This window comes from Parasteatoda tepidariorum, chromosome X1 (genome assembly GCF_043381705.1).
Source record: "Parasteatoda tepidariorum isolate YZ-2023 chromosome X1, CAS_Ptep_4.0, whole genome shotgun sequence".
NCBI classification, from domain to species: domain Eukaryota; kingdom Metazoa; phylum Arthropoda; class Arachnida; order Araneae; family Theridiidae; genus Parasteatoda; species Parasteatoda tepidariorum.
Window position 1 is genome coordinate 5,501,095 of NC_092214.1, and position 27,889 is coordinate 5,528,983.

Sequence of the window (27,889 nt, forward strand, 5' to 3'; positions counted from 1 at the left end):
TTTATAAAATTAATTACATATATATATATATATATATAATGCTTCATTTTTTGGTGCTCATCACACTATTGTAATGTGGTGTTGTTTTGACAATATAATACAATATTAAAAAGCACTCTTTTTTGTGGATATAATAGTATAAGCTGATGATATTTTGTTTTACGGGTTTTTTATTTTGTTTTTCACTTTTTCAAAATTTGTAAATAGTCTTTAAGTATCCATTTTCAATATTCCATTCTTAATAAAAATATATATAAAAAATATTCCATTTTTAATAATTTTTTCTTCATCTCTTTTGTATAAATAGATTTTCTTAAACCCCATAAAAAACATTTGAAACTGAACTACATTGCATTTTAAGACAAATAATTTTTAATTGTAATACAATTAAAATAATTTACTGGCCTTAGAATATTGGCCAATCCATTTAGGCAATATTTAATAAGCCAAAACTATAAAGGTAAATTGTATAAATAATTCCAAGAAACTTATGTGGTAAGATATTTCCAATATAGGGTAAGATATTTCCAATAATGGGTGCCTATTTTAAAAACAGGCACCCATTTTGAAGCTTTTATTAAGACTTGCAGACTGCTTTTTGCTATTTATATATTTTTGCTGCAACTGATGGTTTTAATCAGGTAATATTAAGGTAAGTACTTCACTTGCCATCTACTAATTCTGTTGGTTTTCAGTACAAATTCTTACTAGATAAGGAATCATAAAAATATGTATCACTTATTTTCTTTTAAACCATTTGAAAATGTTTTTATTGGCTTTACATGTCTTTGACAAATATTGATAGCCACTATAGCATTGCCAAAACAAATAAAAATAGATAAAAAAAATTCTTTCAAACGCAAGCTGCCATTTTGTTTTGTTACAGAAAAACTAAAATTAAATAGAAAATTCCTTACTAAACAATCTTCAGTTTCCAGTTTAAGGCATGCATTTTTTTAACTCAATCATTAATAAAAGTTTTAACAGATTGCGTATTTCTTTTACCCGAAATAATCTATTATTCAAAGTGTGAATAATATTAATTATGAAATAAAGTCAAACTATAATAAGAATTTATGAATATTTATTAAAGCTCTGCTTCTTATGAAAAACATATTTTTGTGGCACTTTTAAGGAACTTAGTAAAATATATAATGTATTTATTCTTTCGCTAGAAATTTGATTGTAGAAACTCGAATACTTGATACTTAGTAATCAAATTTTCTTTTCTCATTTATTTTTTATATAGCTGTTAATTAGGCTGGTAACTATAATTAGTTCACTTTTACACAGATATTTTTACAAGGTAATTAGAGCTTTTGTTACCACACTCTTTATTTTGTGATAAATTTAAGAGTGGCATGTGAATAATGTTTATCTGATTTTACAAGCATTGTATTTTATCTGATTTTGCAAACATTGTACATAATCATCCTATTTGCTTAATTCCATTATAATCTTGCTATAAATAATGTAAAGAAAAATTAAATGTCTCTTATTAGATAAATTCATCATTCTAAAACTTCAAGTTTAATAAAATAAAAAAAATTCATTTCTTCTCATGCATTCATGAATTTATGTTAATTTTTTTCAGTCGTTACGTACATACATTACAATGCGTGTTTTAAAAGCATTTATGAGTATTAGTTCTAAGTTAAACGTCCGCTGAAAAAACGTCACTACTTTGATAAACGTCCTAAAAAAAACATCACTAAATAAAATACGCTCCCGAAAAAGAAAGATTTTATAAGAAAGAACCTGTCACTTAAATTTTTTTAATCATCTTTTTATTTAAATTATAGAAGTAAAATGAATTCCTTTAAATAAACTTCGTTAATTGTTTATGAGCCACTGAATACGGAAAAGTTTGAAATAAATTAAGCCATTTTTTTCTATTAAAGGGATATAGTCAAGATATATTTTAAACTATAAGACTTTTTCTGTTTCAATGAATCATTTTATCTAAATATTTTTATATTAGGCCAAGAAAAATTTAATTTCAAAAACGAAATTAGAGCATTTGAAATATTTTAAAGAGGTAAAAAATAAATACTTTATAAGTATTAGAATCAAACGTTTGAATTAAAGCATAAATATGTTTATAAAATTAATTACAAAACGGCCACAATTTTTTTTTTATTTTGCGTATAAGTAGCTGAAGTTAATGTAAAAAAAAATGCTAATTTTTATGGAAAACGAGCCTTATAAATAGTTATTATTTCTTTATATGCAAGTTTTGCACAAAAACAACAGAAATGAGTAAAAATATTAATTTAATCAAAAACATATATATTTCATGCTCATTTGTAGTTGCTACCAATAATTTTCGATTTTTTTCCTTTTGATTGCACATAAAAGCGAAAATATGTTAATTATTGTATGAAAATTATAAGAAAAATATTAATCAGTTTCAACTTATTATTCCTTGAAGTAATTTATTCCTAAGGGACTTTTTTTCTATGAGACATTTTTCAGGGAAATAACTTATGAAGACACAATTTCCTGACACAGAGACTTAACTTTGAAGAGTAAAGAAGTAATTTTTGCTCTACATTCAGAGTTCAATCTACAATCACTGTATAGAAAACGGTTTTTTTAGTAAGTTATCCACTATTTTACATTGCGTATTTTTTTCCCCTTTTCATCATTAAAACTCTAACACTAGTTGCATGATGACTTAAAAAATAAAACTCAGCTAGTTCGGCATCATTATTTATTTTCGAGTATTTAATGTATGACAGAATTACCAAATTCCATAATTCAATAGGAGCGCTTCAAACTAACTTCTTTATATATATATATATATATTCCANATATATATATATATATATATATATATAATGTATATATATATAATCTTGTCAAAATATGTGGATATTAAAACGAACACATGAATAACAATATTTAAATAGAATAAAACTTTTTTTTTGCAAACATTTTCCATTTAGATAAGAACTGATGTCCATGATTAATTCACAATTTTCGTATTTTTATGAGTCCAAAAGGAATAACAGTAAGTTTGAAGTTTATTGCAGTTTTGCGTGCTAAGCTTTTTTGACAGCAAAACAAAATTCTTGCATGAAATAATATTAAGAAAACTATGAAATAGAGAAATTTTAAGAAAATTTAAAATTTCCCTTTCACTAACATGGTTTCCCTTTTATTAACACTACGTATTATTTTTGCCAACCTAACCCATCCAGTAAGTTTTGATTGTTTAGTAGATGGTTACCAAGTACTACGATAAAGGACCTTGCACTTGTTGCAAGATAGTATATAGATAAGATTAGAGAGCTAGGTGAGGACGCAGCTGTTTTTTACAAGAGTGTTCCTGTTTCAGAAAACAACAATATTAAATAACATCATTTATTCTCTGTTTTCCTAAATTTACATTAAATATACATTATATTTTAATATTTCTAATGAGAAATTGTTTATCATAACGCATGGAGAATTTCTGATACAATTCGAAAATCAATTTGACTCTTATAAACTTTAGAGGCCCCTTAAGAGGCCTTAAAAATTTTAGGGACCAGGGAGCATCAGAAACAATAACCCTATAACTGCAGCCCAGGTTCCAAAATCCATAATTTAAACACATGATATTAAATTAGCAAGTGAATTAGGAGATATTATAATGAGTCAAAAAATATTGTATTTAATTTTAATATAATTTATAAATAATGGTTGAAGACATTTATACTGAAGCTTTTACTTTATAGAAAAAAAATTGCCGTTTAGCGCGTTAAGCTTTTATGACAGCAAAAAAAAATCTTGTATGAAATTACGAATGTTAAATAATAGAAAGAACTATGAAATAGAGAAATTTTAAGAAAATTGAAAATTTCTCTTTTTACTAAACTTGTTATTAATATAGCCCTACGTGTTATTTTTGCCGACATAACCCATCCAGTAAATCTTAATTGTTTTGTAAATGGTTACAAGAACTACTATAAAGATAAACTTTTCAACTGTCGCAAAATAGTATAGATAAAATTAAAGAGTTAGGTGAGAACGTAGTTGGTTTTTGCAACAGTCTTCCTGCTTTCGAAAATAACAACATTAAATAATATCCTTCATTCCCTGTTTTTCTGAATTTACAATCAAAATTCGTAATATTTTAATATTTTTTAAAAGAAGTTGCGTATCATTACGCATGGAAAATTTCTGAAAAATTTGTAAAAAATTTCGAAATATTTACCTCATAAATTTTACAATTTTACCCTCATGAGCTTTAGAGACCTTTTGGGAGGTCTTAAAAATTTTAGGGTCCTGGAAGCATCATAAACAATAACCTTATAATGCAGCCTTGTTTCTAAGAACGATAATTGAAACTTGGTATTAAATGAACAAACTTGGTATAAAGTGAATTAGGAGATATTATAAAAAGTCACGTATATATAAAATATATATATTTAATTTTTTTATCATTTTCACCAGTCTCTTTTCCTTTAAAAACTAATTATTCAAATTTTTTTGCGACATTTATAATTACTATAAAAGTGGTGAGGAACGGTTCTGTACAGTTTTTTAAGAATTTCTCGTCTTAGTTTCTTTCTCCAACTAGAAGTTGCTTGTAGAGGTTTCAACCAACAGCATATATCGGTTGTGAATTCTATTCTTATCCCTTATGAACCATAAAACTATCGCTTTAATAAAATTATTGTTCAATTTTCAACACGATTCCATAAGATCATTCTCTTGATCATATTGTTTTGTTTTTGCTTAAATCTTAATAAAAATTAGTAAAATTTAAAATAAATTAAAATTTATCACAACAGATTGAATACATTTTATTTGATTTTCGTTACTTTATTTATTTTTTTAAGGAAATGACTTTTAAAAAATTAAGATAAATTTATTGTTCAAAAGTTCTAAAGTGCTCAAAAGGTGCTCAAAATTTCTAAAAATCCCAATAAATTTTTCTAAACAATTCAGACAATTAAATAACAGCGTCAATTTAAATTTAGTTCAGTTAAAAAAAAGCTGAAAGTTTTTAAAGGAAATAAATAAATATTTTGCTAACCTTTAGCGGGAAAAATAATTTTTCTAAAGTTTTTTTTTCTTCTTTTACATGAGAAGATTTGAAAACCATTGAAAACTATGCATTTTAATTCAATTCTAAGCCTTCAAAAAATGAAATATAAAAACAGCTCAATACATCAGCATAGAAGAGCCATAATTTAATTAAAAGGAAAATTACTTGTTAAATTTGAAAAGTTACTCAACACAGCATTGTTTGGGCTTGCAAAAATTAAAAACATTCATTTTGCGCAATGATTTTCTTCTAGGTTTTTAAAAAAAAAAACAGCACCAAATCGGTCATTTTTCAAAAACAGAGTTTAATAATTTCCTTAATATTTTCTCTGTTTGTTTTAAAGTCAAGGCAATTAGCAAAATAGAGCTTAAAATTAGAACTAAGCTTTAAGTTTGAGACACTCAAATTGGAACTTCTTGTTATCCTTGGCGAAAAGTTTTCGGAATAAACCATTTTGTGTTTTGTAATGAATTTTATATTCTGATGTTCAGATGCATTTCGTGAAAAAGATGGGTATAAAGTATTAAGGTTAAAGCGCATCGTGAATAGATGGGTATCCCAAAAGCAACGTGAGTTAAAATGTGAATGTGCAAGACGCGCAGAAATGTGCGATATGGACATGGACGTGAGACTGATTCAGATTTAAACGTTTGATACAGATTAATCTGCTGCAATCGGTCGAATGGGGAGAATTTGCAACAAAGTAAAAGGGAGTAATGAATATCGTAAAGATTTGTCACAAGTTGTATAAACGGCTTCAAAAACGCGTGTAATGTCTGGATGTATGGATCATATTCCATGGACAGAAAGCATGTTTAGGACGTTTTTTAACGTTCTTTATTTTGGAAGAAATGGAAACCATGGATATTAATCCATGTTCAGTTCGACACTCAACAAATTCATCCGATCGGCCTATATCAAACAGATGATGTTGCAAAATCACCAAAGAAAAAAGTAGTATTTGGGTGTTGGCAATAACACATCATTTGCAAAGATTGAGTAAGGGCTAAATCTGTTCTTATTTTGCTATGCACTCTTTCAGAACTTGTGATGACAAGTGTACTATGATAAATAACAAAAAAAGTTTTAATTTCAAAATCATTTCAACAGTTTTATTGATGATTTTAAAAGTGCATTGGGACTAAAAGATGTTACTTTATTAGACAAACTGCTGAATATTGCTGTTATGAGATCATTTCGGTATAAATTCTGAAAAAAACCTCATATGCTTAAGGAGATATTAAGAAAATCATTGTTGAAATTACAAAATCGCAAAAATTACTTTACGAAAACACAAAGAAAATTCATATCTTCCAGTTTTGAATAAAATGAAAATATCAAAACATTTGACGCATGTTAATAAACTTAAAACATATTTGAATTTGTATTTACTTATGCAGGACGTATTGTAAGGACAGCTCTAAATATATATATTTATTATGTTAATTAAAAATTAAAAACAAAAAGAAAAGTTTTCACATAGCTGAAATCTGATAAATCACTGCGCAGGTGGACAGAAATATTTTAGAAAATAGACAAGTTCGATTGAGGCAGAAAGCAGAGAGCAATTAATTAAAAATACCTTTTAATTTCAAACTCCAATTAAACCCGTTTGATCTACAATTGCCTGGCTTTCTCTAGTGTAAGTCAAATATCGATAGCGTTTTTGCTTTGTCTTCGGTTAAACATTTCGTTTTCATTTTTGTAAAGGATTAAAAAAATACTATTGGAAGGTATTTACGAAGCAATTTGTGCATTAGGAAACAGCCGCTTGAGTTTTATAAATTCAGGAATTTGTATACATGTATATATATATATTAGTTTTTAAATAAACGAATTGAATGCAAAACCTTAACGTCTGTAGCTGCGTACGATATTATCATTTCTTTCCACTTTAAATGGCTCAAAACTGAACTTATTCAAACTCTGACTACCTTACTTTGCATTATTGATTAATTATGTATATTTTTATGAGTAAAGCGATGGATAATATTATGTAATAATTAGTAAAGTCTATCTTATTGTTGCTGGTTTACTTATTTTTACAGTGAGTACTTTAATTTTACTCTTCATTTTTTAACGAAAATGTGCTAACTACACTGAAATAAAGTATGGTAAAACTACCAAAATATGGTAAAATTTATAACTACCAAAATATGGGTAAAATTACCAAAATATGGCTCTATAAGAACATCAAAAAGTCCTGTAATTTTATCTAAGCGCTTTGGTTATGATTTGGAAAAAATAACAGTAAAATATAGTTTCATAATTTATCATGAAAGCTGTTTAATGTGGTCATTTTTTAGTTTATTTGATGAAATTTATTTTTCAGTTGTGTGTAACATTCTAAATATATGGTGACAAAAATAATTTTGAAAACCAGAATTTCTGGTAAACCGCTACCATATGAAAGAAAAAATTATGAAATAAATAGATTAAATACCGTACATTTTGAGGTTTAAATGCTGACTGAATGGTTTAAATGCTGTATGAATGGTTTAAATGCTGTATGAATGGTTTAAATGCCATCTTTTCCAGATGTATATATTTTTTTTTACAAAAAAATGTCATAACCTTACACAACTTTCCTGAATTTTTTCTTCGTGTACGTATGTATTGAAACTATTATTTTTCAAATAAATATATGAATATTCCGAAAGAAAATATTTTATACTAAATATATCAGAAAGTGTTTACGTTGTAAGACTAAGGAAGAACGCTTGAAAGGTTTTTCTACTCATATAACATAAATTTCCAATAAACTGGAATAGTTCAATTCCCTGAACCCATAAACGAGGATATTCACTTAGAGGTCATCCGCATTTATCTGTTCATTAATATATGAATATGTGAAATATAAAGTGGAATTCTGTGTATGAATTTTTTTCATTATTTATAGATCACTACTCACTGTTAGAATTTTCATTTTAAAATTATGGTAAAATAACCGGCAGCAGTCAGTCTACCCGATTAAGCGTAATATTTATGGGTAAGAAATTCTTTTTCTTTACTGTTTAGAACCGTTTACTACTAGTGTGGTAAAAAAACCATGAATACAAAACTATACGGTTTCCTAACCATTTACAATAGCATGGTTTCAAAGCCAAAAAAAAGTTAACTAGACATAAGAGTTATGCTTTCCATTGGATATTGAACATGGGAGAGCCCATTGATATAAATTGTGGAGGGCAGAGCACTGAAGACACTACAAGTGTTGAAAAGAATGGAGGCAATATTGTATTGTCAACGCTAAGACTCGAACTCCAGTTCTGTTGGTCATGAAACTGAATGATTATCCCTCCCGGCTATATATGCAAGCAATAGCAAGGAACTAAGTGGCTTCATTAGGTGGGCTTATAGTTGGTGGACTAAAATTCTGTTTGTTTAACCGTATAAGGTGAAAGCAGTTAATAAACGGTTTTTCTCACAGTTAACTGTTTGATTATCATCTTACTGATGGGTATTTGACTATTTCGGTTGACTATGGTAATATAAGAATAAAATAAATTGTTATTTAACCATTTTTTCCGAGAAATTTCTAACAGTGCACTCAGTTAAAAAAAAAAAAAGATTCTCAAAATCTTGAAAAATTAAATGTGTCAATACAGCTAGGAAATAGTGATAACTTATACCCATTTTTGAGCAAAATGCATAGACTCAAATATGATGTGGAAAGAAAACCAAGGATCTCGAGACTCGCAGTTGGATGCACTAATCATCATAGTTTTACACTCCAGTTCAGGGAAAGTTAGGGCGTTTTAAGGACGAACCTTAGGACCAGTAGCTCTGAAATAGGGATAGCATATACCTATTTTTGAGCATAATGCATAGTCTCAAATGTGATGTGGAAGGAAAACCAGGAATCACGGGACTCCCAGTTTGATGCACTAATCACCTTAGTTCTGCACTACAGTCCAGGGAAAGTTAAGACTTTTTATACAGTGGCAGCTACAAAGAAACATCATGGCAGGGTAATTTTCGATTTGAATGGTACAAAGGATTGCAATTTGAAAAATTTGGTCCCAATAGCTTAGTCAGGAGATCAGTAACTTTAATTTCTCTTTTTGCTTGTTTCGCTATAATTTGAAAACTTTTAAGCGAATGGAATGCGTTTTATTGCCGCAGCAACTATATAAATCTTCCTAACCCCCTCCCCCCTAGTCTAGGGTGTGCAATTATGGTGTTTGGACCATCCTACTACGAATCCAGAGGATTTTGAGGACCAACGAACACTTACTTTCCTGCGTCCCCATTACTTTTGAGACTATGCATTTTTCTCAAAAATGAAAATATGTTGCTTCAATTTTGAATGCATTAGGTTCTTTAAATTGGACTATTATTTCGGAACTATTTCGACTCATTTTTGTTCTATTTTGAGAAACCTTTTTTACTTTGTGAAATAGATTTTACTTTCATAGTTTTGGAAAGAAACTTGGAAAAAGTTATTTATTAGTGTGTTATTCTATCAAATTATATTGATTGAAATTTATAGGTCTCTTAAGATAAAGATATTTTATTTATATTTCTGCGAATTATGTCACATTTAATTTTATTTATTTAATAAATTTATATGCGCTTCAATGCAATTTTTCTATTTCGATAATTTTTTCTATTTATTTTTGCGATTGCAATTTTTCCCTTTTTTTAAAAAAATTGTTTCAGAAAATTTCCGTTATTTTACTTTGTAAAAAAATTAAATCACAGCATTCAATCTTAATATTTTACTTCTAAAAGAAGTAAGCTTAAGAAAATGTCATTAGGGACGCATTGAAAAGCAAATACACAGGATACCTTGAATATTTAGTACAGTTGAACTATTCTGTTCCAGAACTGTTGTTTTTCAGAATTGATTTTTCTATTTATATATTTTTTTGCATATTTTCCCATTTCTTCAGAACTGGCAATGTTTTTCTTTTCTTTGATATAATTACTATTTTTCATTCACTTCTAAATTTTATTTTAAATAAAAATTGTATAACAGCATTTTGTTATCTCTCAGAAAACTAATTTTAAAAAAAAACAATGTCAAAGGGCTGTTTTTACTTAAGTTTATGCTTAACTATACATTTATTTATTGCTATACAAACTTAATTTTCTGCCAGCTAGTATGAAACTAATATTTATTTTATAAGAACAAAATAATTCTTTTGAAATACGAGATTTTTGTAATCAGAGAAAATAATTGTGATAAAATTGCCTTACTGTACGTTAATTACATTTCTGGTTAAAAAAACATATTCCTAGTTATCAAAAGTTTCTGTTCATTTGGTAGTGGTTTGGCGTAAATTCCGGTTTTAAAATTATAATTCTTTATTACCACACATTTACTAATAAATACAAATTTGAAAAATCGATTTTACCACGTAAATGGTTTTTATACCGTTCTCTAAGGTATCATGCTAAAAGTACCAAGTTTTACCGCATTTATCCAATTTTATCACTCATTATAAAACCCATTTTCAGTATTAATTTTACGAAAATAATTACCAAAGCGCTTCAGTAAAAATTATCGAACTTTTTGGTGTTCACATAAGACCCAGAAACTCGATATATTTTACCTTAATTTGGTAGATTTTACCATACTTTTTTCTCTCCGTGTACCCTTAACTCTTTTAAACTCAGTAGCAGCTATTTTGAATGTAATAGATTATGCGAAAGTGAAATTTAAATTCATTTTTATTCTTACTCCCGGCAACAACGAAAAAATAATGATTGTTGAAGGAATCGATTTTATGTTTGACTACACAATAATTTATTGCTATGCATCGCAAATTTGATTTTAATCTTAATTGTCTGTAAAATAATTATCACGTCTCCATTAGCTAGTTCAAAAACATTAATTATTTCTTCATAACACGTAGAAAATTAAGTCCCTAAATGATTCAGATCGAGGGATTAAAGCTAAAGAATCTCATAATTTCATCCCTATCTACTTATTTTACGAACAGATTTGTGTGCAATTTTGTCTTCACTTGTAATCCGCTTACTTTCTCTTTGTAAATAACTGATTAGTAAAGGAATGAATAAAAGGTGCTTCGTACTTTATTCAAGAATCATTCTAAATAAAACTTCCAAAATTTGTCTGAATTATTAATGAGAGTTATCCTTTCACAAGAATGGGACTAAATTATTGATTAAATTCATTACGTATATTAAGCATCAAACGAGCATTCTCTTAAAATCATTTATTCTATTTTTAAAATATTCATCAGTATAAAAGTTTTTACGCAATTGCAGAACAATTGACTTAAAAAAATACCTATTATACTCAACAAACAATGTCGTGGAAAAATAACTGGAGCATGTAATTAAGTTGGAAGAACTTTAATATTTAAATTCTTCTATTTACTTTCGAAATGTGATCTGATAGTTTTTTATTTATAAGACTAAACAATATATAGGGATTCATTAAAACCTATTGAGATAGTTAAGATGAATTTACCAGTAGTTATTATTCGCCCTCTTTATTTTAACAAAGTGTCCAATTCAAGAAATTCTTATTGAGAGTTTTGTTTGATATGTAACGAGAAAGCTATAAAATATCTTTTATCTAATTAGAATTTTTCTAGTTTTAAAAACTTAAAATTTAATAGATGAAGATCAAATAGGTTCATGAAAGCTGATCAGAGGAAAAAAAATTCAAGATTTGAGAATTTTCAGAAACAAAGGCAGAAATAAAATTAAATTTATTGAAATAGTAAAAAAATGTACGTTAATGTTGCAAGATACTGAAAAATGATTTTAGTTTCAAACGAAACCAAAATCTTTTTTCTTCTCAATACAGTAAAAACTATAAAATCTTTCAACTCCAATTTTTGCAGAAACAAATGACAATAACTACGTAGTTTATTCATCTGTCCATTATTCAAATCCCATGCCTGAATCCATAGTAGAGATAACATTTCATAGGTAGATGACCTCCGTAAAGATTACGAACCACTTAGTTGAAAACTGCCTTTCCTGTAGACTTAGAGAGTTCATAACATCACGACTCTCAGTTCATATTATCTGGAAAGGTAGTCTTTCGACTCGTTTTAAGTTAGAAATGGAATTACAAGCCATTTTATATCGATTTCAAAAGCACTTACTGGGGATGCTTTATTTTAAATCTATTATGATATAACCACTTTGGTTTTGCTTCGCAATAGATAACAACAAAAGTTTTAAATGGCTAACAATTTGAGTGAAAAATAAATTCATGGCTTAATATTTTTGAATGACTGATTATTTTGAATTTGAAAAAAGTACGTTTTGATTTTAATGAAAATTTAAATAAAGAAATACTGAATGCATTTAATAAATGGATTCAAATCTCTCTAATTTTCATTTATAATTATTATAGTATTTAAAATATTTTTTAAATGTGATAATAAAATTATTTTTTATTGAACCTTACGTTGAATTTTCAAAAATAATATCGAAATATAGGTTTTTTAATTTATTATTAGCATTTTTTTTTTATTTAAGTTAATCGATTTTGATAAAACTTATTAAAAAATTACAAGTTATAAACAATTATTTTCATGAAATTACAAAAATATCAAATAAAGTGATAATAAAAAAGTTTTCTAAAACATAAATTATACTAAATTCCATAAAACTATTAAATTTGTTAAATATGAAATACTTTTAAAGATGTAAGCACCAGCATACATTCTTGTTCTCTTTTATTTAGAAAAAGTTTTTAGAAAAATGTTTAAAATTAATTTGCTTTTTTTTTAAATATTCCTGTAGAATACTCAATACTAAATAAAAATACAATAAAATAAATTATAAAAATTGTAAAAAGCATAATATCATAGTTTTCTGAAAAAGCCAGCAAAAATGTCTCCAATTGCAACGAACTTCGGCCAGAAAATTAAAAGAAGTTTTACAAAGAAGAAATGTATTTCAAATAAGATATATTATATCTTATTTGAAATGCATTTTCCATCACTTGTTTTGAATAATATAAGTCGCCAAATACATGTGCAGTTCAGTGATTGCAAGACAGAGCAGCTCGCAGCATTTTGTACTCACATTGAACCTGACAGAACCATAAAAAATTATCCTTAAATTAAACCTGATTTTGTAATTGATTTAAATTATTTTCATTAAAATTTTATTCTTGGAGCCAAATATTTCTATAACGAAATAGAAAGCGACAAAATTTTCATTAATGTGAAAACTGTACCAGAAACTACCTGCATGGGTAACTTTTCCCAACATTCATTGGGCAGACTTCAACTTTTATCCTAAACATTATTTCGCTAATTTTTCTGTCTTGATTTTTTAAATGATACTCCATGTAAACCCTTACCAATTAGCAAAAATACATTTAGGCACATTTCAAATCATTGGAAGATGGATGACCTAATATTTTCGATGAAGTGGTTTTGTTTCTTATTGGTTTAGTGGCATGGAAAGAGACCAAAGTTTCGTCCCGAGAAAAAGGTATGATTGAAACTGCCAGGATACAGTAAAATTTACAATATTTTTGGCTCTATTGACACACCAAAAAGCTGGATAATTTTTACCAGCACTTTGGAAAGGAATTTGGTGAAGTTAACAATTAAATATAGTTTTATAATATGTGTGGGTAAATGTGATAAAATTTGGTAATTTTATCATGATACCTTAGGGCATGGTTAAGCCATTTATTCGTTTAAATTTAATTAACAGTTTTGTAATTTTTACTAAATATGTGGTGATAGGAACTATAAGTTAGAAAAACAGAGTTTTCGTTAAAGTGTTGCGATATGAATGGAAAATTCACAAAACGAATGGTTTAAATAACATAAAATTCGGTGGTTATTACCAGACTTATGTTTTTTTGGGAGGGGGCAGAAATTTCATTACCATATAGCACGGTAATTTCAGCATTATTTTTTCCCCTGAGCTATACCAGTGAGAAGCGTTAAGTTCCATCACTTTACCATCCTATTGTCACAAATATTCCAATGTTTCTATCCAATGTCAATGGAGAAACATAACTCGAGGTAAGACACGCACCCAAAAAAAAACAGGTGACTGGTGCGTTTTTTCATTACTTATATAACAAAGTCTAAATATCTCTCTTGTTGACATTAGAATTGGGAAAAAAATAAAGCCCTGACTTTACTATGTTTTCGGACCATAACTCTGTTTTTCCATGCGTCTGACTCTTATAAGGTTATACTGCATTAGGAGACCTTGTTATAGAAACAATATTTACTAAAAGATTTATCATCAGAACTTGTTGGAAAGAGAAATCACAATAACTTGAAAGAATTCCTTCAAAATTATTTCTGAAAAATGGAAAACAGGAAACAGGTATATGGCTGAATACAGCGTGGCATAATCAGGATTTAACTTTAAAAGGATTCACGATAATGTACAGTGCGCCAAAATTTCAGCGGAATCAGTTCAATAGTTCCAGAGAAATCGAATTTTAAAGCGGTAATATTAATGTAAAGCGCATAAAAGTGTAAAAAGTAACGTATTGGTTAATTATTTAACCGATTTTGCTCAAATTTAGTATTTTACCATGTGAAATTACATACTTTAAAATGACGTAAATAATTGTATACCTTAAAATTCAAAATTTTTTAGACTAATATTAAATGAAATAGTAAAAAATAATGAATATTCACTACAAATTTTTATTTCTGCATAAGATCTTTGTATAAACGAATCTTCGGATAAATCATCTTTGGACAAACGAATCTCATAATTGTGTGCAAAAATCTTTCAATTCTCTTAAAAAGTTCTTGAAATATGGCGAAAAAAGGTAAAAGTAGAATTAATATTAAGGGATTCAAACTTTGGATCGCTCTCCTGATCAAACTATGGAGACCATATTTCCTAGACTTCGGCTACCTCTTATATTTTGAAGGTCAGAAATCTGAATCCAGTGAAAAAAATGAATGTTCATTCAGAGAAAGTACATTTTTGACTAATATTTTGTGACTTAAAATATCATCTGTACTTTAAGTATCAGTTAATTAATTAGCATATTTAAGGTCACCATTTTGAACAATTTCGATTGAGTCCTAGAAAGTAAAGATCTGAACATTAGATCAAAAAATATTCAGGGTCCGTTTTTTTTTTTTTTTCTTTTTTTTTTCTTTTTTTTGCGCACTCAGTAAGGAGTGAGATTAGGAAGAGTCACTACTGACCAGTGGTGAATCGTAGCATTTTTAACAGTGACCACTTTTCTAAAATAAATACCAATTTTCAAACGTGAATAATTTTAAGCGATTAAAAAACTTTTAACAGTGTTTTTTTTAATTTCAGAAAATCTTAAAATATCCACAATAGTTCTATATTTGTGAAATGAGCATTTGGTGCATTTATTTTTGATGAAAAAGTAGCGATCGGCAGGTATTTTTTTAATCCCTATATGTTATATATACACGTTCTGTGGCAGAAGGCGACCATTAATCTCCCCCCCCCCATATTCCTCATTCATATTTCTTTTTTTTTTTTAATTAAAATAGATATAATATTATTTGATTGATTTAGAAAGTTAGTAAGATTACAAGTTATCAAGTTTTAATAACTTAAGAATAATTCCTGAGACACTGATAACTTCACGAAATTTTATAAGAATTAAGTGAGATTGAGAATCCTTGACCCTCCTTTGTGCACACCATTACTGCGTACCATCAATTAAAGTTTATCAGACTTTTCTTTTCAGAATAAATTTAGACTTGTAAGACAAAATTCATTAATTAAGTTGACATGCATAATGAACTAAACTTTCAAAATAAGCCCTACATTTTTTAAATTTTCAAATATGGTTCAATTAATGTATAATTTAATAAAATTTAAGTTCTTTCAAAGCCTTCTAAATTTATTTTAAAATATTTCTAGTGAGGACTTAACCACACACACTTGTATCTCAGTAAAAGCAATTTTATGTTTAATTATAAGTTTGAATTATTTTCATCATTAATGAAAATCAATCACATTTTTTTATTCCTTTGACAGCGAAAATTGCTTTTTTTTTTCCTCAAGATGCATAACAACTAAGGAATTAAGAAAGAAAAAGATGGATTTTTCTTGCCTGAATTAACTTTCTAATCACAGGTTCAGAAAACATTTTGAGAGATTTTTTTAAATTTTTTTCATGACATTCTTAAGTTTTTCTTCCTAGAGACGAAAACAATGACTCGCTTCTTATAATTTTTTTTCCTAGTATTAGTGACTGGTTTGTAATAAAAGAATTGTAAAATATCTAAAATAATTTACTTTAACCAAATTAAAAAAAATATAAGTTGAATCCGTATAAAACAATATTAATTGAATCCAATTGTAACATCTTTCGTTTTAATTAAAGGTTAAAACATTTAACAGTTCAATGAAAGCTGAAATTTAACTTATTTTGTCCTGAATTTTTTATATACCATGATGCAAAAAACCTCCTATCAAAAAAAGGGTTACGTGTTTCAGCTTAAAGATAATTTTTTCATGTTAGCTACTTAATTTTTGAAAAGAATGAAAAACACTTGCTTGACGTGAGGAAAGTCCTATCTCAGATCAGAAGAATTCTCATAAAATTCTCGTAATTCACATGATGTTATGTGTCATGCTAGATCAAAATTGAAAGTTGAGTTACTTGCAGTAAAGGCTTATCTTATATTTCTATTATTTTTACATAAATTTGAAAATATTTACTGATTTGTTCAAATTTCACATGCATACGTTAATGATATGGGCTGAAGTATGAGATTTCTTCTATTTAAAAATCAGACAGTCAGAACACAGTCTTCTAGTGCACATTAAAAATTTCTCATTTTTAGTTTTAGAACACAAAAGCTTAAAGCTAATTGAAACAAATAACATGACGCCTCTGTACTCTTTATATCCCTATAAATCTGACTAATAAATGCTATGAAACTGATCATGATGGCCAGTACCTTAACTTCAGTGTTCAAAAGGAAATGCACTACAGCACTTTCTGATAAAATCATGGAAAACTACTAAAACCCTGAGTGAGAATACTTTTTTTACCGTGAAATCTATTTTTTCTGTAAAATGTTACGGAACAAAAAATCTGATGCACCGTAATTTTTACAGTAATATTTACTAAATCATTGTAATAAAATAAGTATTGCAGTAAAAGATACTGTATAAAATTTTACGGTAAAATGAAGTTTACTGATGCTGCACCTAGGTTGACAGTACTTTTTACAGTAATTTTATCAGGAGAGTATGCGATGGAAAGTTTGATTCGAGGAACTTTCAGCTAAATAAGATAAGTCATATAATAATAGCGAATCAATATCTTTCTTTTCAGATTAGAGTATTAGTTACGATTCGATGAAGTTAAAGTATTTTAAAGCAGTTAGGCGAAAAATTAATTAAAAGCGTAAAATAAATTAAGTCATTTTCACTGAAGAATGAGAAGGGATATACAATTAAAAAACTCTTTCTATGACAATTAATTAATTTTATTAAACGGAGCATCTAATTCTGGTACAATTACAGCACTGTGTGGTAACTTCATTACCAAAACACTCTGGTAAAAATTACCGTGCTTCTTGCTGTTCCCATAGAGTCGAAAACACGGTAAATATTATCATACTTTGGAAGTTTTAACCACATTTTTTAGTGTACAGAAGAATTACACGGAAAAAATAGAATAGATAACAATTGCATATCCATTTTCTGAACTATTAGAATTATTTTTAGGATTACTATCATATCAATTTACTGACACAATTTCTATGTCTTGACATTTTATTAAAAACATGTGGATATGTTTTACAATAATTTAAAATAAATACTGTACAATAGCTAATAACGATGCACTGCAAAAGATTCATTTCTTATTTCTTCGTTTGTGAAAAAAAATAATAGTTACAAAAAAAACTTTTTTTTTTCATAGTGAGGTTAACTCCATAAAATTATATATTTGGAAAAATTTACTTCAAGCATCTTGAACACTTTGTAAAAATAATTAAATATATATCAAAATTAACTATATTAACATGAATGTGTGACTTCTCCAAGCACAAAGCAAAAATTGATTACATTAATTGAATGACTGAATATTCTTGCTCTAATAGCATATATTGCATACATTTAACTAAATTTATACAATTCCGAAATTTAATATTACGAAGTCTAATCACACTTCAAATTTAATTTAAAATAGGTACAATGTTAATTGAAAATTATAGATCAGATTTCAATAATTGAAATAGGTTTTATTCATCTGCATATCTACTTGCAAGATACATAAATTGAATTCAGAAATTAGCAATATACTGTTCCTAATATATTTGAATAGAAGGATTTAATTAAACTATAATAACGTACTTTATCTATGAACATAATGCAATGTTTTTGAATATTGCTATTATGGCCGACCTACAATTATTTGAAATCTGTTCAGAATACTAAACTGTAATCTCTGTATGATGGTTAAAATTTTCATTTCAAAATTATCTCGCCCATGATTTTCTGACCTTCTCCTTAATTACTTTAAGTAAATTAAGCACACTCGCTAAAAGTTTCCTGGTTTAATCAATTCAACTTACTTCCATAAAGCAGTATTTATTTTCTTTCAAAATAGTGACATCTCCCCAATATGAAATACAATCCTGCTATGCTCTCAATGTGAAATACAAGAAAGCAAAAACAACACTATTAATTATGCAATATTAAGATAAATTATATAATATACAAATTTTCTACACAATTGAATAAATCAAATTAAATGTACTAAAGCTATGTCAAATTTACATAAAATTAATGTTATTATTTCGCAAAAATAAATTATTAATTCTTCGCAACTTTTACAATTATGTATTTTTATGTCATCCATGTTAAAAAAAAAAAACAAAAATTACGAGAAGCTCATTTAACCTAAAAAAAGTATACTGTTGAAACGAAAACTTCATGCCTTAAAATCATGTTCTTATTATAAGTGTTGTACAAAGTTTACAATGCGAAAAAAATTGTCTAAACTCTAAGAATATGGTAAGATTTACTGTGTTTCTGGCTTTATGAAAACACCAAAAAGCTTGGTATTTCTTAAAAAAGCACTTTGGTTAATGATTTAGATAAAATTAAAAACAAAATCTAGTTTTAAAACATGCGATAAAAGTTGATAAAAGTGGTAAAGTTTTGTAATTTAATCATGATAGCTTAGAGCATGGTATAAAACTCATATATATTTGGTTCAATTTTACATTTCAGTTTCGTACTATTTTCCTAAATATGTGGTAAAAAAAACTATAATTTTGAAAATAACCAGAATTTTTGGTCAATCGCTACTATAAGAACGGTAAAATGACCGAATGAATGGTTTAAATACCACATCTTCTGGTTTCATTAACCAGGATTAAGCATTTTTTCCAAAAATGTCATTCGCATACACTACTATAATTTTACCTGACATTTTTTCTCTCCGTGTATTAAGTGCAAATTTTATGTTGTGTTCTGATTCTAACCTTATTTATAACAGCCATTATCCGGAAATGATTTGCAAAATTTTTCATTGAATAATTAATTTTCAGTTTCTAGCTCTTTTATGTAACATGCTCTACATTTATATTATTTATATATAGATATTGATTCTTTCATGTTATATCTTCAAACTAATGTACAAACTAATTTAATATGAAATTTGCAATTTGAGCCATATATCTCAAAGCATGTCATTATATATAAAATATTTTTATACTTAAATATATAGATTTGTTAATTTTACGTCATTAAAATAAGTGTTGTTTTGGCAATAAAAATAAAATTAAAAAATTATTATTTCAAATGCTTGAAAAGAAATTTAATCTAAAAAAAACAATTTCCTGCAAAAAAAAGTTTGAATTTAATTTGAATTGTGGTTTTATTTTTATTCAGGAATATTTAACGCAATTTCTTTCATTTGTTCAAAGCAAAGATGTATATTTCAGTTTTAGAAATAATAGAGTCTATTTTAGTCAAGCTGTCTTCTTACCTAACCATTTTTGATAAGCAAAAAAATGAGAAATAGGCATTAAGACCTAAAACATGGCAAATTTTCGGCAGGAACAAGGAATTTATTTTTGTTTTTAATTAAATATTTTTTTCTTTAATTTTTATAATAATTTTACATTTTGTAATGGTAAAAAGTGATTCTTTATACGCTGATACTCATTTTTGATAACTACATTGCAAAAATTAGAGAGTGTAAAATATAAATTTTAATATAAAAAGAAAGAGTGATCGATTTAAAAGAAAATATCAGTATTTCAATCTATGCAAAAAAGACTTTTTGCATTGTTCAGTAGAAAAATCTCGTTATTTTGGTAAAAAAATTTGGAAAATTTATCAATAAATCACCTTCATTTTGAAATATCTGTATAATTATTATATTTTGATATTTTCCTGTTTAGCATGATTTAGGGCAAAATATTTTTACCAATTTTACTAAATTAGTTTTATTTGACAAAATTTTTTTCATAAAAAACACACACTTGTTGATTTTTATTTTAACTTTATAAGGATAAAAGAGATAATATAATGAGAAAATAAAAATTATGAATATAAACTTTTCCGCTGAATTGACAAAAAACAATTATTAAATAAATTATCAAGATAATAATCAGTACGCCTTTTTTACATTTTATATTAGAACTCCTCATCAAATTCTGTCGAATTAATATTTCTTTTAAATATGCGCCGCCGGGAGAGTAAACAGATTTTGTCCTCAACCATACTAAAATATTAAGTTTTTCTAATTTTTCTATATCCTAAATAAACTGAAAAAGTTTTAGAAACAAAAGATTCAGGAAATGTCGACTTCAACGTAAACGAGATAACTATTTTGTTCTGTTCTTAAGCATTTAAAACTGCTGTTATTATATTAGTTCTAAATTGATATAAACATATTTTTTTGTTCGAAAAATAATATCTTTCATCTACAAATTTCAACAAAAAAAAATTTCATCAATTTATTGTATTGTGTATTTTAAAAGATGAGGGTTATTGTAACTGCGTAAAATACATATCTGGGAACAGTTTCATGTATGAATGTTACATTCGGAAAAAAATTGTGTTTAACACTTTATATCGGCATGCCATTTTTTTCCATAAATTTATAGGTAGAAAATGTATTTAATCTTATTGTTTACTTTTTAAAGAGATCATTTCTTTCATTTAAAGCTGTTGTTCATAAATGTCCACTTGAAAGTTTTGAGCCAATCACATAGCATTCTTTTTCCATCAAGATACACCCTTTTGCAGCTTCCCTGTCACAATTAGTAAAATAGAGAGTAATAATTTTGTCCATAAGTCAGACTGCTTTATTTAAGGTTTCAAGTATTTTTAATCTTAATCTCCGACTTAATTGATTTTTCATCTTACACCTTAAAATTCAATATTTTTGGAAAGGCTTTTCTCAAAGTTAAAGACACTGATTATAAAGCCTACCCAAGTACAAACATAAACTTTCAGAATTATGCAAATAACAATATTAAAATACTAATAACGTAGTAAAATCTTTTAATTCAGTAAATATTTAGACAAGCACGGTAAAATGGTTAAATGCAGCTATGCTTTATTTTATTTTAAACAGAATAGTTCTATAATAAGCTTATTATAGTTATCTATTATAGTTTATTTCAGCTTTAAACAATGACGCTTTGCTTTCGAGTTTGTAACAGCTCAATAATTCTAAACCTTTATTTCATTTTTGACAAACATTAAATAGAATTACTATATCATTAAAACTGATAAGCTTCTGTAAAACATAAAAAGAAATGTATGGAAAAGCACTCTATAGAAATTATTTCTTCTTTTGATTAGATACGTAAAATTATATAAACTTAATTTTTAAAGTATATCAATTTTTCAATCATTTAAGTTCAGTTGAGCAAATATTCACGTTCCATTGTTATCAAACCTACTCAACTACAGAGTATAAAAATAAATTTAAAAGATTTTTTTTGGACATTTAACTGGACATTTGAGTTAGTTTAGCAGCTATATGGTACTGTCATCTGATCGTAAATGAGAGTATTGTATTCTAATAGCCCAGGGTCATAAATTGTGGAGTGCAGGACACTAGCAAATGTACATGTCTTGAAGGAAATATTGTAGTATCATTGCTGGTACTGCCCTCTCGGCTATAATATCAACCATCTGTAAGGAACTAAGTGGCTTCTGTAGGAAGGCCTAGTTGGTGCGATTAAAATTTTGGTTGCTTAACCTAATTTTTTTTTTTTTTTTTTTTACACAGTTTTTCTTTTTGTCATGCTGCGTGCACCAAAATTGCATGAAACATAATTATAAAACTCGAATATGCAAAAAATGCTGTGTAAAAATATGTTTCAAAGTGAAACATGAGAGAAAGAGTGTTGGAAATCGGACTAGTGTAAATCGGACTAGTGTAAATATTTGCTCCCTCTGGTGAAGAAATTATACATTCAGTGCATATAGTTAATACTTGCAATAGAAGGTATTATATGCTGTATTTTGGACCATTTCAAGTTTACCAGGACAGTACAAAAAAATTTTATTATTTATTTTAGCTAATGCTGGCAACTTTAGAACTTCATTAAAATAAGTTGTAATTGCACTTTCATGTCTATAAGACAATAACTCAAAATGAGTTTTTATCCAAGTTGCAATATCCATTGGTTCAATTTACAACATATTCCAAATACAACACCATGTTGAACCAGGAAATAGTTTTTCCTTATATGCATGATAGTATTCTTTCACAAAAAAGTTTATTAACGTTCAACTTTTCTCACAAAATTTCTAAATAATTTGAGTTACAATATTTTGCATAAAAATAAATATTTATAAAATCTGTCCAAGCTCTCCCCTTTACTTATTAAAAAGTATGTAATGTTTCTATTTTATTCAATTTAATAATGTTCAATTATTTGTCTAATATAAATTTTTATCATCACATTCTACATTAATAAATACATTTTACACTTTAAATTTTTGCATAATTTAGATTACTATTTTTATACAACAAAAGAAATAGTGCAGAGAGGGTTTGCGTGCCTGTAATATTAATGTGGATAAATGATTTGTTTTTTACTATTTATGTAAAGTTTCTTAGTACATTTTGGCAAATGACAAAATTGTGTTATACTTTTATATACAGTTGCACGCAAAAATTGTTTGTTTTTACAGCCTTACATAATGCCCTTTTGACTATTTTATTCACCTTTTTAATATTTGGGGATATTATGGTATAAATTAATACATTCATTACCCATATTTATATTTCCTTTTGAATCACCTTTTTAAATAAAATAATTTGTTTGGATGAATAAATTACTTCACGAGAATTATGTGGACACATGGTTGAAAAACTGCGGTGAACTGGACAATTAAATGTTTTTTTGGGGGGCACTAAAGTTGGTTAACTTGTTCGTACACACAATTTATTGCGATATTTAGTTATTAAATTAAATTAATTTTGGTAAGTATTTATTTTATTTAAAAACTTTATTCTCTATCTCGAAACATAATTAATACGCTTTATACATATATGCTTATCGGTATTTGTTTGGGTTCAAATATCGATTACTTATGCAGTTTTATTAATCTTTTCATACCAATAGAAACTCTAGTGCCTCTGCCAAGCAAAAATTTAAAGTGTTTTTGAGGTTCATCTGATGTTGTTTTGAGGTGCTAAGGCTGATTTGAGGTTCATTTGAAGTTTATGTCAACTGAAGGTATAGCTGAGCTATAAATGAGGTTGATTTTATGAAGAGTAAATGAGGTTAAAATTGAGGTTTATTGATAAGGTTATTTTTTGCTCAAAACATATCCTCATTTTATATCTCAGATGAATTTTTTCCATCTGTCAACCTCAAAACAACCTCAAAAACAACTAATTTTTTGGAAGGGCTGTCTTTCAGCTTACATTTTTAACTTAATTTTCGAATTACTTTCTAAAATTGAAAGAAAAAATACTTGATCATGAAAACAATATTTTTTTTTGACAAAATAACTATTAAATGCACTTAATACAGTAGCCTTTCTTTGAAAAATTTACTTTTACTTTCACATAATCAAAAAGGAGTTTATTACAAACTAATATTTATTATCTCTTAAAATTGATTGAAATAAACATTGTTAAGATTATTTGTTTACAGTTAAAATTAGAATCCTTTTGATTTTACTTACTTTTATGTAGTTTATAATAGATTAAATAATCTCTTTTTAGAATTGTCCTTACTAATACCACCTTACCATGGAGTTAGAAATGGTTCGGAAAACACTAAATAAGCTCAAAGTGATGGTCTCAGTCAATTATTTTCAAAAAATTCCTAAAACTAGTCCCTCCCACCCATGCTTTAATAACAATTTAGAATTTTGGTAAATAGTATTTGTTTTTTAACAGCAGTTCACTAACGATAAAAATGTTTTAGAGTAATTCTCCGTTTTAGGTCAAAACTTATTCAGTTATTTTCGTATTAACTACGCAATTATCCATTATTTATTACATTTAATATATATCTGAAAGAAATTGGTAAAATGGCTTAAAAAATATAATTTAAAAATAAATAAATAAAGTGAAGAATTTACTTAGATTTTTTAAGGAACATTTGTATGAAACAAAATAATAAGTACTTAAGTCTACTTAGAAATATGGCTTCAAATTGATAACTGGGAAACGAAGGAAATTATTTTAAAATTTAGAAAAAAAATAAAATTAAATATTATTTATTAGCATATAGGATTTTGTATGTGTTTTCTGACTATAATTGCTGTTGTGACAATTTGAAGTTTACTTAAAATGAATCATAAAGATAGTAACAAATATATATTTAAATAAGATTATTAAAAGACAACAGATATTCAAAAAATCTCACTATATAAGTTTGAGAATTTATATAGGGATTTGGGATTTTTTTGATCATAGATGTCAGCTACGTCATTTAACGCATAATTTGGAAATTAAAATTTAAATATGTTTTGTTTTCCTAAATCAGCAGTCTTTATGCTATATTTATGCATTAAAAATGTACATAACCCAAATAAATAAATATTAAATTAAATGTGCATAAATTTTTACCAATACAAAATTTCACTGCTCAAAATTTTTTATTACATATTAAAATTTAGCGTTCCAATCACTCAAACTTATTTTTGCTTTAGTTGCGATGCAATTTTTGAAACAGTATGTGTATAATTTCTAAATATTTCTAAATGACTTTCTAAATAACTTTGCGCAATGAAACATTGTATTTACAAAATTAAGAAAAATGTTAAGTAAAATTTACTTACAGAATCATATGTTTGTTTAAGATTTCCTGCAACAAATAAAAAAAGTATTAACGAAAATTTTATTATTTTAACTGAATAAAATTAACTTAAAAATATAAAATCATTTACTATGCATCATAAAAACTATAGTTAATTATACCAGCACATATTCTAGACTTTTATCAGGAGATTCACTAAACCTTCATATGCATTAGATTCGAATATAACTTAAAAAATCTTATAAATTGTGCATGAGAACATATCTTTTGGGAACTGGTTATATATCCTTTCTTATTTAAATTTGGTGTTGGAACTGTCATTTCTAACTAAAAGTTTATAAAAAGAACCGAATTATATTTATTTCTTTATTAGTAGGGCTTGATGTTGCTGATAATAAAGTTATATTTTCGGTTATTATTATTTTCTTTTTGTATTTAGGGAACTTAATTTTCTTAATCAAACATATAGTAAATGTTTAATAGAAATAGCGTTAAATTTGTGATAGCTAATCTCACTTAAAACATGTTTTTTAAGGATGTTATAAGGACTGCATTTTTAAAAAAAATTTTGCAGATAAAAAAATGCATTTTTAGCAGAATTATATACCAAATTGAAATTTTTAGAATATTTATATTAGAAAAGCAGCGAGTCTTTTAATTTTGTTTAAATTTATGGTTTTTTTAATCGTAAGCAATATGTATGAATTAAAATAAAATTAATAACATCTCAAATCAAACATATATCAAATAACCATCTCAAGTCATTCAAAAAAAAAAAAGGGAAAAAGAAGAAAACTGAAATAATGTATGTGCAAGCATTAACTTGAACAAAGTTAAAAATAGGCATTTTAAAAGTGAAACACGAAAACCCGATTTATTTTACACAAAACAAATTTTAAAAAGTAGTATCGAAAGAATTCATTAAGTTTTAAAATGTCACAACCATTTTTGTTATGACGAAAAAAAATCTTATTTATTCTAGAAGAACGTGAAATTTATTCGTATATTTTTGCAAAAAAAATATAAACCTTGAATATAAGTTATGGTTACTGAAAAATTCAGTTTCGTTAGTTTAAAATTTTCCTTTCTGGATCGTCATTGCATGGAGCGCTTACATTCGATAAAAGAAAAAGTTCATACTTGATTTTGCTTTTAATTAGCTAATATTTTTCATTTAGTTTACTTATTTAAAATCATTTTAATTGGATTATTACTTAAAATTAAACATACACAGACGTAAAATATAAGCATGTTGAACCATAATATTGTAATGCAATCCAAAATAAGTGCCATTTTACCGTACCACGTTACCGTAAACCACGTTTTACCACGTTACCGTTTTACCACGTTACCGTTTTACCACGTTACCGTAAAACTATTCTATTGTAAAACTACTCAGTCAGAAATTTTTCGAAAAAAGGAATTAAATAACAATTTACATAAGTATATTTAAACAATAAAGTTAAAGAACTATAAATAAGGTGGTATTGAAATTGTTAATTGTAAGAAAAACCGTATATTAACTGCTTTCACCAAATACGGTTAAACAAATGAAATTGTATAGCACCAACTAGGCCCATATAATGAAGCCACTTAGTTCCATGCAGGTGTGTACATATTGTAACCGAGAATGCTAATACGTCAATCTCAAGACCAACAGAACGTGGGTTCAAGTCACAGCGATGACGCAGATATATTTTCTCTATTCCCTTCTATGCATAAGGAGTTTCCAGATCCTACACTCCCCAACTTGTGATCGTGGGCCAGTAGAATACTGTATTCTTATTCACGCACAAAGCTGCTTATCAATCTGTAATGTCATGTTAAATGTCTTTTTAACTAGCATGGTTTTGAATCATGCTAGTTGTGAATGGTTAAAGAAAACAAATAATTTTGCCTTCATGTTTTTCTTAACCATACTAGACGTAAACAGTTTCAAAACCATAAAGGTAAAAAATGCTCTTTAGCGTAAAATTTACGGTTAAATTGATGGACTGACTGCTACCGGTTATTTTACAGTAATTTTAGAATGAAAATTCTAACGGTGTATATACTATTACCGTAAAGCTATATATCGTAAATCATGTACTATAAATCAATTAAAACGGAACGACGGTTTAACTCAAAATGCTCAAGGCTGGTTTAAAGACTAAATACTGTAAATCTATATAAATCACATTTCTGAGAGCTTCTATTCGTTCATTTATAATTCTATTGAAAGTAAATATAGAGAAAATCTTCCCTTTCTCCAGAATATTGATAAAAAAAATTATTATAATATTGATTATATATTTATAATTATTATATTTAACTTAAAATGCTCAAGGTTTAACTCAAAATGCTCAAAGCTGGTTTAAAGACTAAATATTGTAAATCTATATAAATCACATTTCTGAGAGCTTCTATTCGTTTATTTATAATTCTATTGAAAGTAAATATAGAGAAAATCTTCCCTTTCTCCAGAATATTGATAAAAAAATTATTATATTATTGATTATATATTTATAATTATTATATTTAACTTAAAATGCTCAAAGCTGGTTTAAAGACTAAATATTGTAAATCTATATAAATCACATTTCTGAGAGCTTCTATTCGTTCATTTATAATTCTATTGAAAGTAAATATAGAGAAAATCTTCCCTTTCTCCAGAATATTGATAAAAAAA

General features: G+C 26.7%; 1 protein-coding gene across 2 annotated transcripts in view; it reads right to left on the minus strand.

The window, feature by feature from the left end:
- LOC107440096 (SCY1-like protein bma) overlaps positions 1-27,889 on the minus strand; it is an 811,210-nt gene that overhangs the window by 629,738 nt on the left and 153,583 nt on the right. For both annotated transcript variants that reach the window (XM_071187972.1, XM_071187971.1), the window contains one exon: positions 25,244-25,269. The gene's annotated coding sequence lies outside the window, so the exon portion shown is untranslated. The remainder of the gene's footprint in view (positions 1-25,243; positions 25,270-27,889) is intronic.